We start from the raw sequence: 11,024 nt of genomic DNA, 5'->3' as shown, positions 1-11,024 counted from the left end.
CTCAGCCTCCTGAGTAGCTGGAATTACAGCCTTGAACCACCACCATGCCTGGTTAATTAAAAAAAAAAAAAAATTGGCCAGGTGCAGTGGCTCACACCTGTAATCCCAGCACTTTGGGAGGTCAAGGCAAGTGGATTGCTTGAGGCCAGGAGTTTTAGCCCTGGCCAACAACATGGTGAAACCCCATCTCTACTAAAAATAAAAAAATTAGCCAGGTGTGGTGGTGGGCGCCTGTAGTCCTAGCTACTCAGAAGGCTGAGGAAGAAGAATAGCTTGAACCCAGGAGGTAGAGGTTGCAGTAAGCTGAGATCATGCCACTGCACTCCAGCCTGGGTGACAGAGCAAGACCTGTCTCAGAAATTTTTTTTTTTTAGAGATGGGGTGTCACCATGTTGCCCAGGCCGGTCTTGAATTCCTGGCCTAAAGCAATCTTCCTGCCTTGGCCTCCCAAAGAGTTGGGATGACAGGAATGAGCCACTGCACCCACCTGTTTTAGTTTTAAATGGTTGAAAAAATAAACCATTTCTTGATATTAATCAAAGAATATTAATATTGATTTACAGTATTTGTATTATAAACTGATTGATTTCCTCTGCTGACTTTGATTAGTTACGGGATAGTCTGGCACAGCAAAATTGCGGAATAACATGTTAATCTATGGAACCCTTGTGCATTGCTGACGGGATGTAAAATGGTGCAGTCACCATGGAAAACTGTTTGGCAGTTCCTCAATAAGTTAAACATTGAATTACTGCATGATGCAGCAATTCCACTCCTGGGTATGTTCTCAAAAGAATTGAAAACAGGTGTTTGAACAAAAACTTGTACACAAATGTTTGTAACAGCACTATTCACAAGCCAAATGTCCATCGACTGATGAATGGATAAATAAAATATGGTATATTAATACGAGGGATATTATTCAGCTATAAAAAGAAATGAAGTACTGTGACATGCTACACCATAGATGAACCTTGAAAACATTATGTTAAGTGAAAGACACAAATGGCCACATAATGTATGATTCCATTTACATGAAATATCCAGAATAGGGAAAATCCACAGAGACCATAAGCAGATTAGTGTTTCCCAGGGGCTAAGGAGAGTAAACTGCTCAGTAGGTGGGAAGTTACCTTTTGGGGTGATGAAAAAGTCTGGAACTAGATAGTGGTGGTGATTGCACATCATTGTGAATGTACTATATGTCACAGAACTGTGCACTTCAGAATGGTTAAAATAGTAAATTTTATCTTATGTGTATTTTACCACAATTTTAAAAGTAGGCTATACAAATAGGAAAAAAATTTGATCTATTACTGAATGTCAGATATTTGCATTATTTCCTAGTTTTCCTTTTTTTTTTTTTTTTTTTTTTGAGACAGGCAGGGTCTCACTCCATCACCCAGGCTGGAGTGCAGTGGCACAGTCATGGCTCACTGCAGCCTCGATCTCCCCAGGCTCAGGTGATCCTCCTACCTCAGCCTCTCGTGTTGCTGGGACTATAGGAGTACACCACCACGCTTGGCTCATTTTCTTTCTTTCTTTTTTTTTTTTTTAATAGAGATGGGGTTTTGCCACATTGCCCAGATTGGTCTCAAACTCCTGGGCTCAAGCAATTTGCCTGCCTTAGCCTCCCAAAATGTTGGGATTACAGGCATGAGCCATCACACCTGGCCCTATTTCCCATTTTTTATTGTTTAACTGATAAGGCTGGGTGCGGTGGCTCAAGCCTGTAATCCCAGCACTTTGGGAGGCCGAGACAGGTGGATCACGAGGTCAGGAGATTGAGACCATCCTGGCTAACACGATGAAACCCCATCTCTACTAAAAAATACAAAAACAAAAACAAAAACAAAAAACTAGCCGGGCGAGGTGGCGGGTGCCTGTAGTCGCAGCTACTCGGGAGGCTGAGGCAGGAGAATGGCGTAAACCTGGGAGGCTGAGCTTGTAGTGAGCTGAGATCCGGCCATTGCACTCCAGCCTGGGCGACAGAGCGAGACTCCGTCTCAAAACAAAACAAAACAAAACAAAACAAAACAAAACAAAACAAAACTAAGTGATATGGTTTGGCTGTGCCCCACCTAAAATCTCATTTTGAATTGTAATCTCCATAATCTCCACCTGTCAAGAGAGAGACCAGGTAGAGGTAATTGAATCATGGCGGTGGGCGGGGTGTAGGGGGGTTAGGGGGTGGTTTCACTTATGCTGTTCTGTGATAGCGAGTGTTCATGAAATCTGATGGTTTTATAAGGGGCTTTTCTCCCTTCACTCAACACTTTTCCCTCCTGCTGCCTTGTAAAGAAGGTTCCTTGCTTCCCCTTTGCCTTCCACCATGATTGTAAGTTTCCTGAGGCCTACCCAGGCGTGCTGAACTGTGAGTTAATTAGACCTCTTTCCGTTATAAATTACCCAGTCTCGGACAGTTCTTTATAGCAGTATGAAAATGGACGAATAGGGCCGGGCGCGGTGGCTCAAGCCTGTAATCCCAGCACTTTGGGAGGCCGAGACGGGCGGATCACGAGACCATCCTGGCTAACACGGTGAAACCCTGTCTCTACTAAAAATACAAAAAAATTAGCCTGGCGAGGTGGCGGGCGCCTGTAGTCCCAGCTACTCGGGAGGCTGAGGCAGGAGAATGGCGTGAACCCGGGAGATGGAGGTTGCAGTGAGCTGAGATCCGGCCACTGCACTCCAGCCTGGGCAACAGAGCAAGACTCCGTCTCAAAAAAAAAAAAAAAAAAGAAAGAAAATGGACGAATACACTAACCTTAAGGTAACCATTGTTGTTCATCTCAGAAGCACAACATTTTAAGGACAAATTCTGAATTGTTGAATGACAGAGTTAAAGAACATGAACAATTTTAAGAGCTTGATATAGAAGATAAAAACAACCTTTGGAAAGGTTGCATTGGTTTCACTCTTATTACCCATTCAGTACACACACAGTGAACGTGTGTAGGGTTTATACTCTGTGCCAGGTATATATGGAAGACTAAGCCACAGTTCTCAGAGATTTGAAATTTAACTGGATGATATAGGCCTATAAATAGCCAGCAACAATAAGGTACAATAGATGTAAATTTCAGGTGACACTGGAAACCCAAAGGAAAGAGGATCTGATTTTCTCTCTTTTTTTTTTTTTCAAGATGGAGTTTCGTTCTGTTGCCCATTCTGGAGTGCAGTGGCACTATCCTGGCTCACTGCAACCTCTGCCTCCTGGGTTCAGGTGATTCTTCTGCCTCAGCCTCCTGAGTAGCTGGGACTGCAGGCATGCACCACCATGCCTGGCTGATTTGTGTATTTTTGTAGAGACAAGGTTTCACCATGTTGGCCAGGCTGGTCTTGAACTCCTGACCTCAAGTGATTCGCCTGCCTTGGTCTCTCAAAGCACTGGTATTATAGGTGTGAGGCATGGCGCCTGGCCCTGATTCACTCCTGTTTAAGAAGGGAGGTGATATCTGAGACCAAGGTGTTTTCTCGGCCTGTGTCAGCCACCCTCACCTATTCTGGATGTTACCTTAAAAAATAAGTTGCCATTTTTCATAGATTAAACCTTTACTTCTTAAAAACATGTTTATTTTATTTTATTTTATTTTATTTATTTTTTGAGACAGAGTTTCGCTCTTGTCTCCTAGGCTGGAGTGCAGAGGTGTGATTGACTCACCGCAACCTCCGCCTCCCAGGTTCAGGCGATTCTTCTGCCTCATCCTCCCAAGCAGCTGGGTTATAAGCATGCACCACCATGCCCAGCTAATTTTTGTATTTTTAGTAGAGACTGGGTTTCGCCGTATTGGCCAGGCTGGTCTTGAACTCCTGACCTCAGGTGATCTGCCTGCCTTGGCCTCCCGAAGTGCTGAGATTACAGGTGTGAGCCACTGCATCTGGCCTCCATGTTTATTTGATTGCTAGTGAAGATAAAGGTTTTTCTCATGTTTATTAACAACTTTTATTTCTTCTTTTGCTCATTTTCCATTAAGATGTAAATGCTTTTCTCAGAATTTTGAAGATTTCTATGGTAAGGGTGATTTCATTTCAGTTATTTTCACAGCAAATATATTCTGCTGACTTATGTTTAAGTCTTGTACAGGGTGGTTTTTAAAAAAGCTTTATTGAGGTATAATTTACATACTATAAAATATACTCACTGTGGCTGGGTGCGGCTGCGCATGCTTGTGATCCCAGTACTTTGGGAGGCCGAGGTGGATGCATCACCTGAGTTCAGGAGTTCGAGAGCAGCCTGGCCAACATGGTGAAACCCCGTCTCTACTAAAAATACAAAAATTACCTGGGTGTGGTGTGCCTGTAATCCCAGCTATTTGGGAGGCTGAGTGAGGCAGGAGAATCACTTGAACCGGGGATGCGGAGGTTACAGTGAGCCGAGATTGTACCATTGCACTCCAGCCTGGGCAACAAGAGCGACACTTTGTCCCAAAAAAAAAAGTATATATTATATATATATCTATATACACACACATACACACATATACACACATATATATACACCCATTGTAAGTGTACAATTCAATGATTTTTAGTAAAATATATAGAGTTTGTATAGATAGACATATCCAAGTCATATAAATATGTAATAAAGTTGTAGAATTGTGCAGGGTATTTTAAAAATATATATCTTTCATTGTATGTAGTCATAGTTAATTTTTATTTATTTTTAAATTCAAAGTATTTTAGAGATTAAACGCATCAGTAAACAAATTTATTAACATTATTTTTAGGCCGGGCGCGGTGGCTCAAGCCTGTAATCCCAGCACTTTGGGAGGCCGAGACGGGCGGATCACGAGGTCAGGAGATCGAGACCATCCTGGCTAACACGGTGAAACCGCGTCTCTACTAAAAATAAAAAAAACTAGCCGGGTGAGGTGGCGGCGCCTGTAGTCCCAACTACTCAGGAGGCTGAGGCAGGAGAATGGCGTGAACCCGGGAGGCGGAGCTTGTAGTGAGCTGAGATCTGGCCACTGCACTCCAGCCTGGGTGACAGAGCGAGACTCCGTCTCAAAAAAAAAAACATTATTTTTAGAACCATGTTCTATATCAATCATTATTTATTTTCAAATCTGGAACAGTGCAAGGAGCCACACAGTTATGGGGGAAAAAAAATCACGCTTTTTTTTTTTTTTTTTTTTCACATGGAGAGACTTCAGGCATGGAAAGCAAAGATGCAGAGATTTAACTGTTTAATTTCACTGCTGTTCTTGTAATCTGATGACTTGCTTAATACACAGCCTGCAGGCAGGAGAATCAGGTGACTTGGAGCCCTGGGCGAGAAGGTGAAGTTGTTACCCAATCCTGATTTAGGGCAAGATGACCTCTGTTTTAGGACTGTCTTAGGTATTTTGTTTTTCTTCTTCTGGGTCAGAGTCTCACTCTGTCATCCAGGCTTAAGTGCAGTGGCGCAATCTTGGCTCACTGCAACCTCTGCCTCCCATGTTTTTATCCTGCTTCAGCCTCCCAAGTAGCTAGGATTACAGGATGTACCACCACACCTGGCTAATTTTTGTATTTTTAGTAGAGACAGGGTTTCACCATGTTGGCCAGGCTGGTCTCGAAATCCTGACCTCAGGTGATTCACCCACCTCAGTCTCCCAAAGTACTGGGATTACAGGCGTGAGCCACTGCCCCCGGCCAGGGCTGTTCTAGGTTTTGACTTTCCTCCCTCTCTGAATTCTGTACACAGTGTTTCACTTTAGAGCATCTTTTTCTGTCTTTTTTCTTTATTTAAGTCTGACTCTTTCTTCCTCTTTGCTCAGTGATAACTGTTGGGAAGAAATGGCTTATTATTCACTTCGAATGGGCATTTCAGCTTAGGTCCTTGCCTTGAGGATCAAAATATTATCACCTTCACTCTACTCCTTACAAACATGTCACCCTCTCTCACATGGTGAAAGAGAGCAAGAGAGATGCCAGGCTTTTTTCAAAAGCCAGACCTTGTGTGAACTACCAGAGCAAGAACTCACTCATTACCGTGGGGATGGCACCACGCCATTCATAAGGGATCTGCTCCTAAGACCCAAACACCTCCCACCAGGCCCACCTCCAGCGTTGGAGGCCACATTTCAACCTGAGATTTGGAGGAGACACACATCCAAACTACATCATCATCCAAAGATAAGGATAGTAATTTATGCCTAATAGGATTTCATAAGGAACAAATGTAGTAATACATGTCAAGCATCTTGCACATGGTAGGTGATCAATACATATTTACAAATGTCAATAAATATTAACATTATTATTATTCTCATTCAATGTACATGATTAGGAGTTAGTTTAAGGGAGGAGACCACCCCTCATATTGTCTTATGCCCAATTTCTGCCTCTAAAGAAAGAAAAAGTAAAAACTAAAAGGCAGAAGTGAAATCCACAAGCAGACAGCCCGGCGCCGCACCCTGGGCCTGGTAGTTACATATGGACCCCTGACCTAATTGGTTATGTTATCTATAGATTATAGACATTGTATAGAAAAGCGCTGTGAAAATCCCTATCCTGTTTTGTTTTGATCTAATTACTGGTGAATGCAGCCCCCAGTCACGTACCCCCTGCTTGCTCACGACCCTCTCACGCCCACCCCCTTAGAGTTGTGAGCCCTTAAAAAGGACAGGAATTGCTCACTCGGAGAGCTCGGCTCTTGAGACAGGAGTCTTGCCAATGCCCCCGGCCGAATAAACCCCGAATAAACCCCTTCCTTCTTTAACTCGGTGTCTGAGGAGTTTTGTGTGCGGCTCATCCTGCTACAAGTTAATAAGAGAATACTTTGGTCAGTCAGTACTACGTATTAATATAGTTTCAGCTCTGCCAGCAGGAACCAAGGTCAGGAAATAATGAATATTAAGAGGATAAAAGAGGCTGGGTGTGGTAATCTCAGCACTTTGGGAGGTGGAGGTGGGCAGATTGCTTGAGGCAAGGAGTTCAAGACCAGCCTGAGCAATATGGTGAAACCTCATCTCTACAAAAAATGCAAAAAATTTAAATTAGTTGGGCAGGGCATGGTGGCACATGCCTGTAGTCCCATGTACTTAGGGGACTGAGGCGGGAAGATCTCTTGAGCCTGGGTGGTTGAGGCTGCAGTGAGCCATGGATCACACCACTGCACTCCAGCCTGGGTGATAGAGTGAGACCCTGTCTCAAAAAAAAAGGATAATTAAAAAGTAAACCCTTAACTATTTGCAAAATTGAAGAGCATAATCAGGGCTGTTATATATGGATATTCAGGTTGTACACTGCCCAACACAGGAATGTAGTTTACATAGACTGTAATATGAATGATGCTCTCTGGATTTGTTCAGTGCAAAACTCTTAACAGTTATACATGGTAGCTTCCAAGATAATAGATAGTAGCCTCCAAGATAATAGATAATAATGGTCTTCAATGAATAATTGGATGTCTTGTAATAAGGAAAGCAGAAAGCAATTAAAGATGTTTTTGGATTTCATGATTGGAAGGGGCCTGGGAGATGATCTAGTTCAATCCCCTCCTCATATTTCAGAAACTGAGATCAGGGGAGGGAAAAATACAAGGTTCATCCAGGGCAGAAGTGGGACAAGAACTATGTCTCTAGGCTCTTTGCTAATTGCCTTTTGTGTTTATGCACAATTTCATTGTTGGTAGGAATTAGCATTCCAAATCACATCTGAAAACCCCTAGAGAGAAGGAAGACTTGCAATGGCTTTGCATCTTCTAGCCTTTGTCAGGAACAAACCCAGGATGGCTAAGCAGGAATGTGATGAGTTCTGGGTCTTTGCTCTTCAGTGTCCTGCACATCTTCTCAGCGTGAACAATTCCTGTTGAACATTGCCCCTTTGAAAGCTTTTTGTTTGCCTCTGTCTTCGACTTGATGTTAGCTGGCAAGCGATGTGGTTTGCTAATGACCTCAACCAGGTTGCTAGCTTGGTAGTAATCTGAGAACAGTGTCTCTGGAGACCAGCTGAACTCCTTTGAAGTTTGCTGTGGTGAATTGATGTACTGCTTCAGATTTTAATTCAGAATCAAACAGAGCCTGAGTAGGGACGATGGGAGGCTACGGGAAGCTGATGTTGGGCATTAAGTACCTTGGGTTTTAAATTAATAGCCAGCTATGCATTGCCTTTTCCCTATCCTCCACAGTCAGGTATTTGTCAGTAAGTGGATATGTGGGAGGCATTGTGCCACTAGGTGCTGTGGGAAAGCCAGGAAGAATCAAACCCGAGGGGGTGCCTTTGGAAGAGAACTGTGTGCAGATTTTGAACCTGAGCCATACCTTGAAAAATTGGTACGTTTGGAGCAGAGGAGGTAGAAAAGAAAAGGAGAATGGGGAAAGTATTTTGGGTGGGAGTAATGACAAGCTTGAAAGCTTATAGGGAAAAATATACAAGGTGTGTTTGGGAAATGAAATATGGATCAATCTAATCAGTAGTGAGAAGTTATAAAAGGGAAATTGAGCTTTGTGCGGTGGCAATATCGTAGCCAATGAGGTTTATCTGAGGTGCGATTGTTGCTAATTGGGGAAGAAAAAAAAAGGACTTTGGTCTAGCTTGATAGGTCCTTAAACCCCAAATGTGGGAGACTTTATTTATTTATTTATTTAAGATGGGATCTCACTCTGTCACAGAGACTGAAGTACAGTGGTGCAGTCATAGTTCGCTGTAGCCTTGAAGTTCTGGGTTCAAGTGATCCTTCTGCTTCAGCCTCCTGAGAAGCTGGAACTACAGTTCTATGCTTAGCGCCGCTATGAATAGTTCTATTCATAGCGCCACTATGCCCAGCTAATTTTAAAAGAACTCACTATGTTGCCCAGGCTACTCTTGAATTCCTGGGCTCAGGCAATCCTTTCACCGTGGTCTCCCAAAATGCTGGGATTACAGGCATGAGCCACTGCACCCAGATGGATTTTGACTGTATATAATCTGAAGATAAATAGGGAGCCCTAAAAGGTTTATGGACAACAACGCTATAGGATGAGGAAGTGTTGGTAACTAACTTCAACTTAGTCTTTGAGTTATTGAATATCCAGATGGGATTGTGATTGGGCTAAAAGATGATTTAGCATCACTCAGAGATAAATTTAGAGGTGCATTAAATTGAATTAAATTAAATTAATTTATTTATTTTGAGATGGAGTCTCACTCTGTCACCCAGGCTGGAGTGCAGTGGCGCCATCTCAGCTCACTGCAACCTCTGCCTGCCGGGTTCAAGCGATTCTCCTTTTTCAGCCTCCTGAGTAGCCAGGATTACGGGTGCCCGCCACCACACTTGGCTAATTTTTTTTTCTTTTTTTGTATTTTTAATAGAGGCAGGGTTTCACCATGTTGGCCAGGATGGTCTTGAACTCCTGACCTCAGATGATCCACCAGCCTTAGCCTCCCAAAGTGTTGGAATTACAGGTGTGAGCCACTGTGCCCGACCAGAGGTAGATTTTATATCTCACATTTTTGAGGAAGAGAGAATGGGTCTTTGTGGGAGAGATAATTTGCATACTCAAGGAGAAGAGCATGAAGTAGTTTTAATTGTTGTATGAATGTTAAATATAGGCTGGGAGCGGTGACTCATGCCTGTAATCCTGGCACTTTAGGAGGCTGAGGCAGGCAGATCCCTTGAGCTAGGAAGTTCAAGACTAGCCTGAGCAACATAGTGAGTGACCTGTAGTCTCATCTACTCAGGAGGCTGAGGTAGGAGGATTGCCTGAGCCTGAGAAGTCAAGCCTTCTGTGACCCATGATTGTGCCACTGCCATGCACTCTAGCCTGGGCAACAGAGTGAGACTCTATCTGAAAAAATAAAGAAAAAGAAAAAGTTAAATGTAGGTAGAGTGACAAAATATGCTGGATAGCCAATAGCTTGTGCTGTTGCTCTCATCTGCCCTTCTGCACTCTGGTAGACATTTCAGAGAGTGACGAACTGTATTTTCTAGGCTTCCTTAACTGGCTTCTGTTTATGTTCTCATGATGAAAGGCATTGGTGTGATACTGGAGGACAGGAGGAATTGACTCTCTTCCTGCTTTTGGATTCTGGTGGCATCTTTGGCCAGCAGAGGTAACTGATGGTGATGGCGCTGGCTCCAGTGAAAATGGTAGTAATGCAGTGGCTCACACCTGTAATCCCAGCACTTTGGGGAGCCTGAGGCGAGTGGATCACCTGAGGTCAGGAGTTTGAGACCAGCGTGGCCAACATGGTAAAACCCCGTCGCTACTAAAAATACAAAAATTTGCCAGGCATGGTGGTGCATGCCTGTAATGCCAGCTACTGGGGGGCTGAGGCAGGACTGCTTGAACCTGGGAGGCAGAGGTTGTAGTGAGCCGAGATCAATGCCATTGCACCCCAGCCTGGGTAACAGAGCGAGACTCTGAAAAGACTAAAAGGCAGAAATGAAATCCACAGGCAGACAGCCCGGGCGGCACCCTGAGCCTGGTTAAAGATGGACCCCTGACCTAACCGGTTATGTTATCTATAAATTCCAGAGATTGTATGGACAAGCGTTGTGAAAGTCCCTGTCCTGTTCTGTTCTGATTACCGGTGCTTGCAGCCCCCAGTCACGTACCCCCTGCTTGCTCAATCGAAACCACCCCCCTCCCACCCATGGTTAAGCAAGCAGTTTGTCTAAAAAAAAAAAAAAAAAAAAAACCCTAGACGTTTGTGGTTTAAAAAAGGGCGGGAGCCAACCAGAAACTGCCAAATGTTCAAATTTCAAAATGTCAACCAATCCCAATCTTGTAACTGCAAAAATGCTCTAATCTTCTGTAACCTGTTTGTGCCTTACTATAAAAAGTAGGCTTGAGCTGTGCTTGAGACCTCTCTCTTGCCCTCCTGACTACGCCTGTATGGAGAGAGGTCCGGGTTCGAACCTGCAATAAAGTGATCCTGGCCGCTTGGCTTTGACTTCGGTTTCTGGTGGTCGTCTTTGAGGGGGGTCTCGGAACTCAGGGCACAACAACTCCGTCTTGAAAGAAAGAAAGAGAGAGAGAGACAGAAAGAAAGAGAGAGAGAAAGAGGAAGGAAGGAAGGAAGGAAGGAAGGAAGGAAGGAAGGAAGGAAGG

The 11,024-nt window shown here is 43.8% G+C and overlaps 1 non-coding gene across 1 annotated transcript; it reads left to right on the top strand.

The window, feature by feature from the left end:
- Nucleotides 1-8,432: 8,432 nt before the first annotated feature.
- LOC111547827 lies at nucleotides 8,433-8,580 on the top strand. The gene has a single exon (XR_002733248.1). It is a non-coding gene; the product is annotated as a U4 spliceosomal RNA (small nuclear RNA).
- The last annotated feature ends 2,444 nt before the right edge of the window (nucleotides 8,581-11,024 follow it).

This window comes from Piliocolobus tephrosceles, chromosome 1 (assembly GCF_002776525.5).
Source record: "Piliocolobus tephrosceles isolate RC106 chromosome 1, ASM277652v3, whole genome shotgun sequence".
Lineage (NCBI taxonomy): Eukaryota > Metazoa > Chordata > Mammalia > Primates > Cercopithecidae > Piliocolobus > Piliocolobus tephrosceles.
The sequence above is the reverse complement of the archived record's forward strand: the minus strand, read 5'-3'. Positions and strand labels throughout refer to the sequence as shown.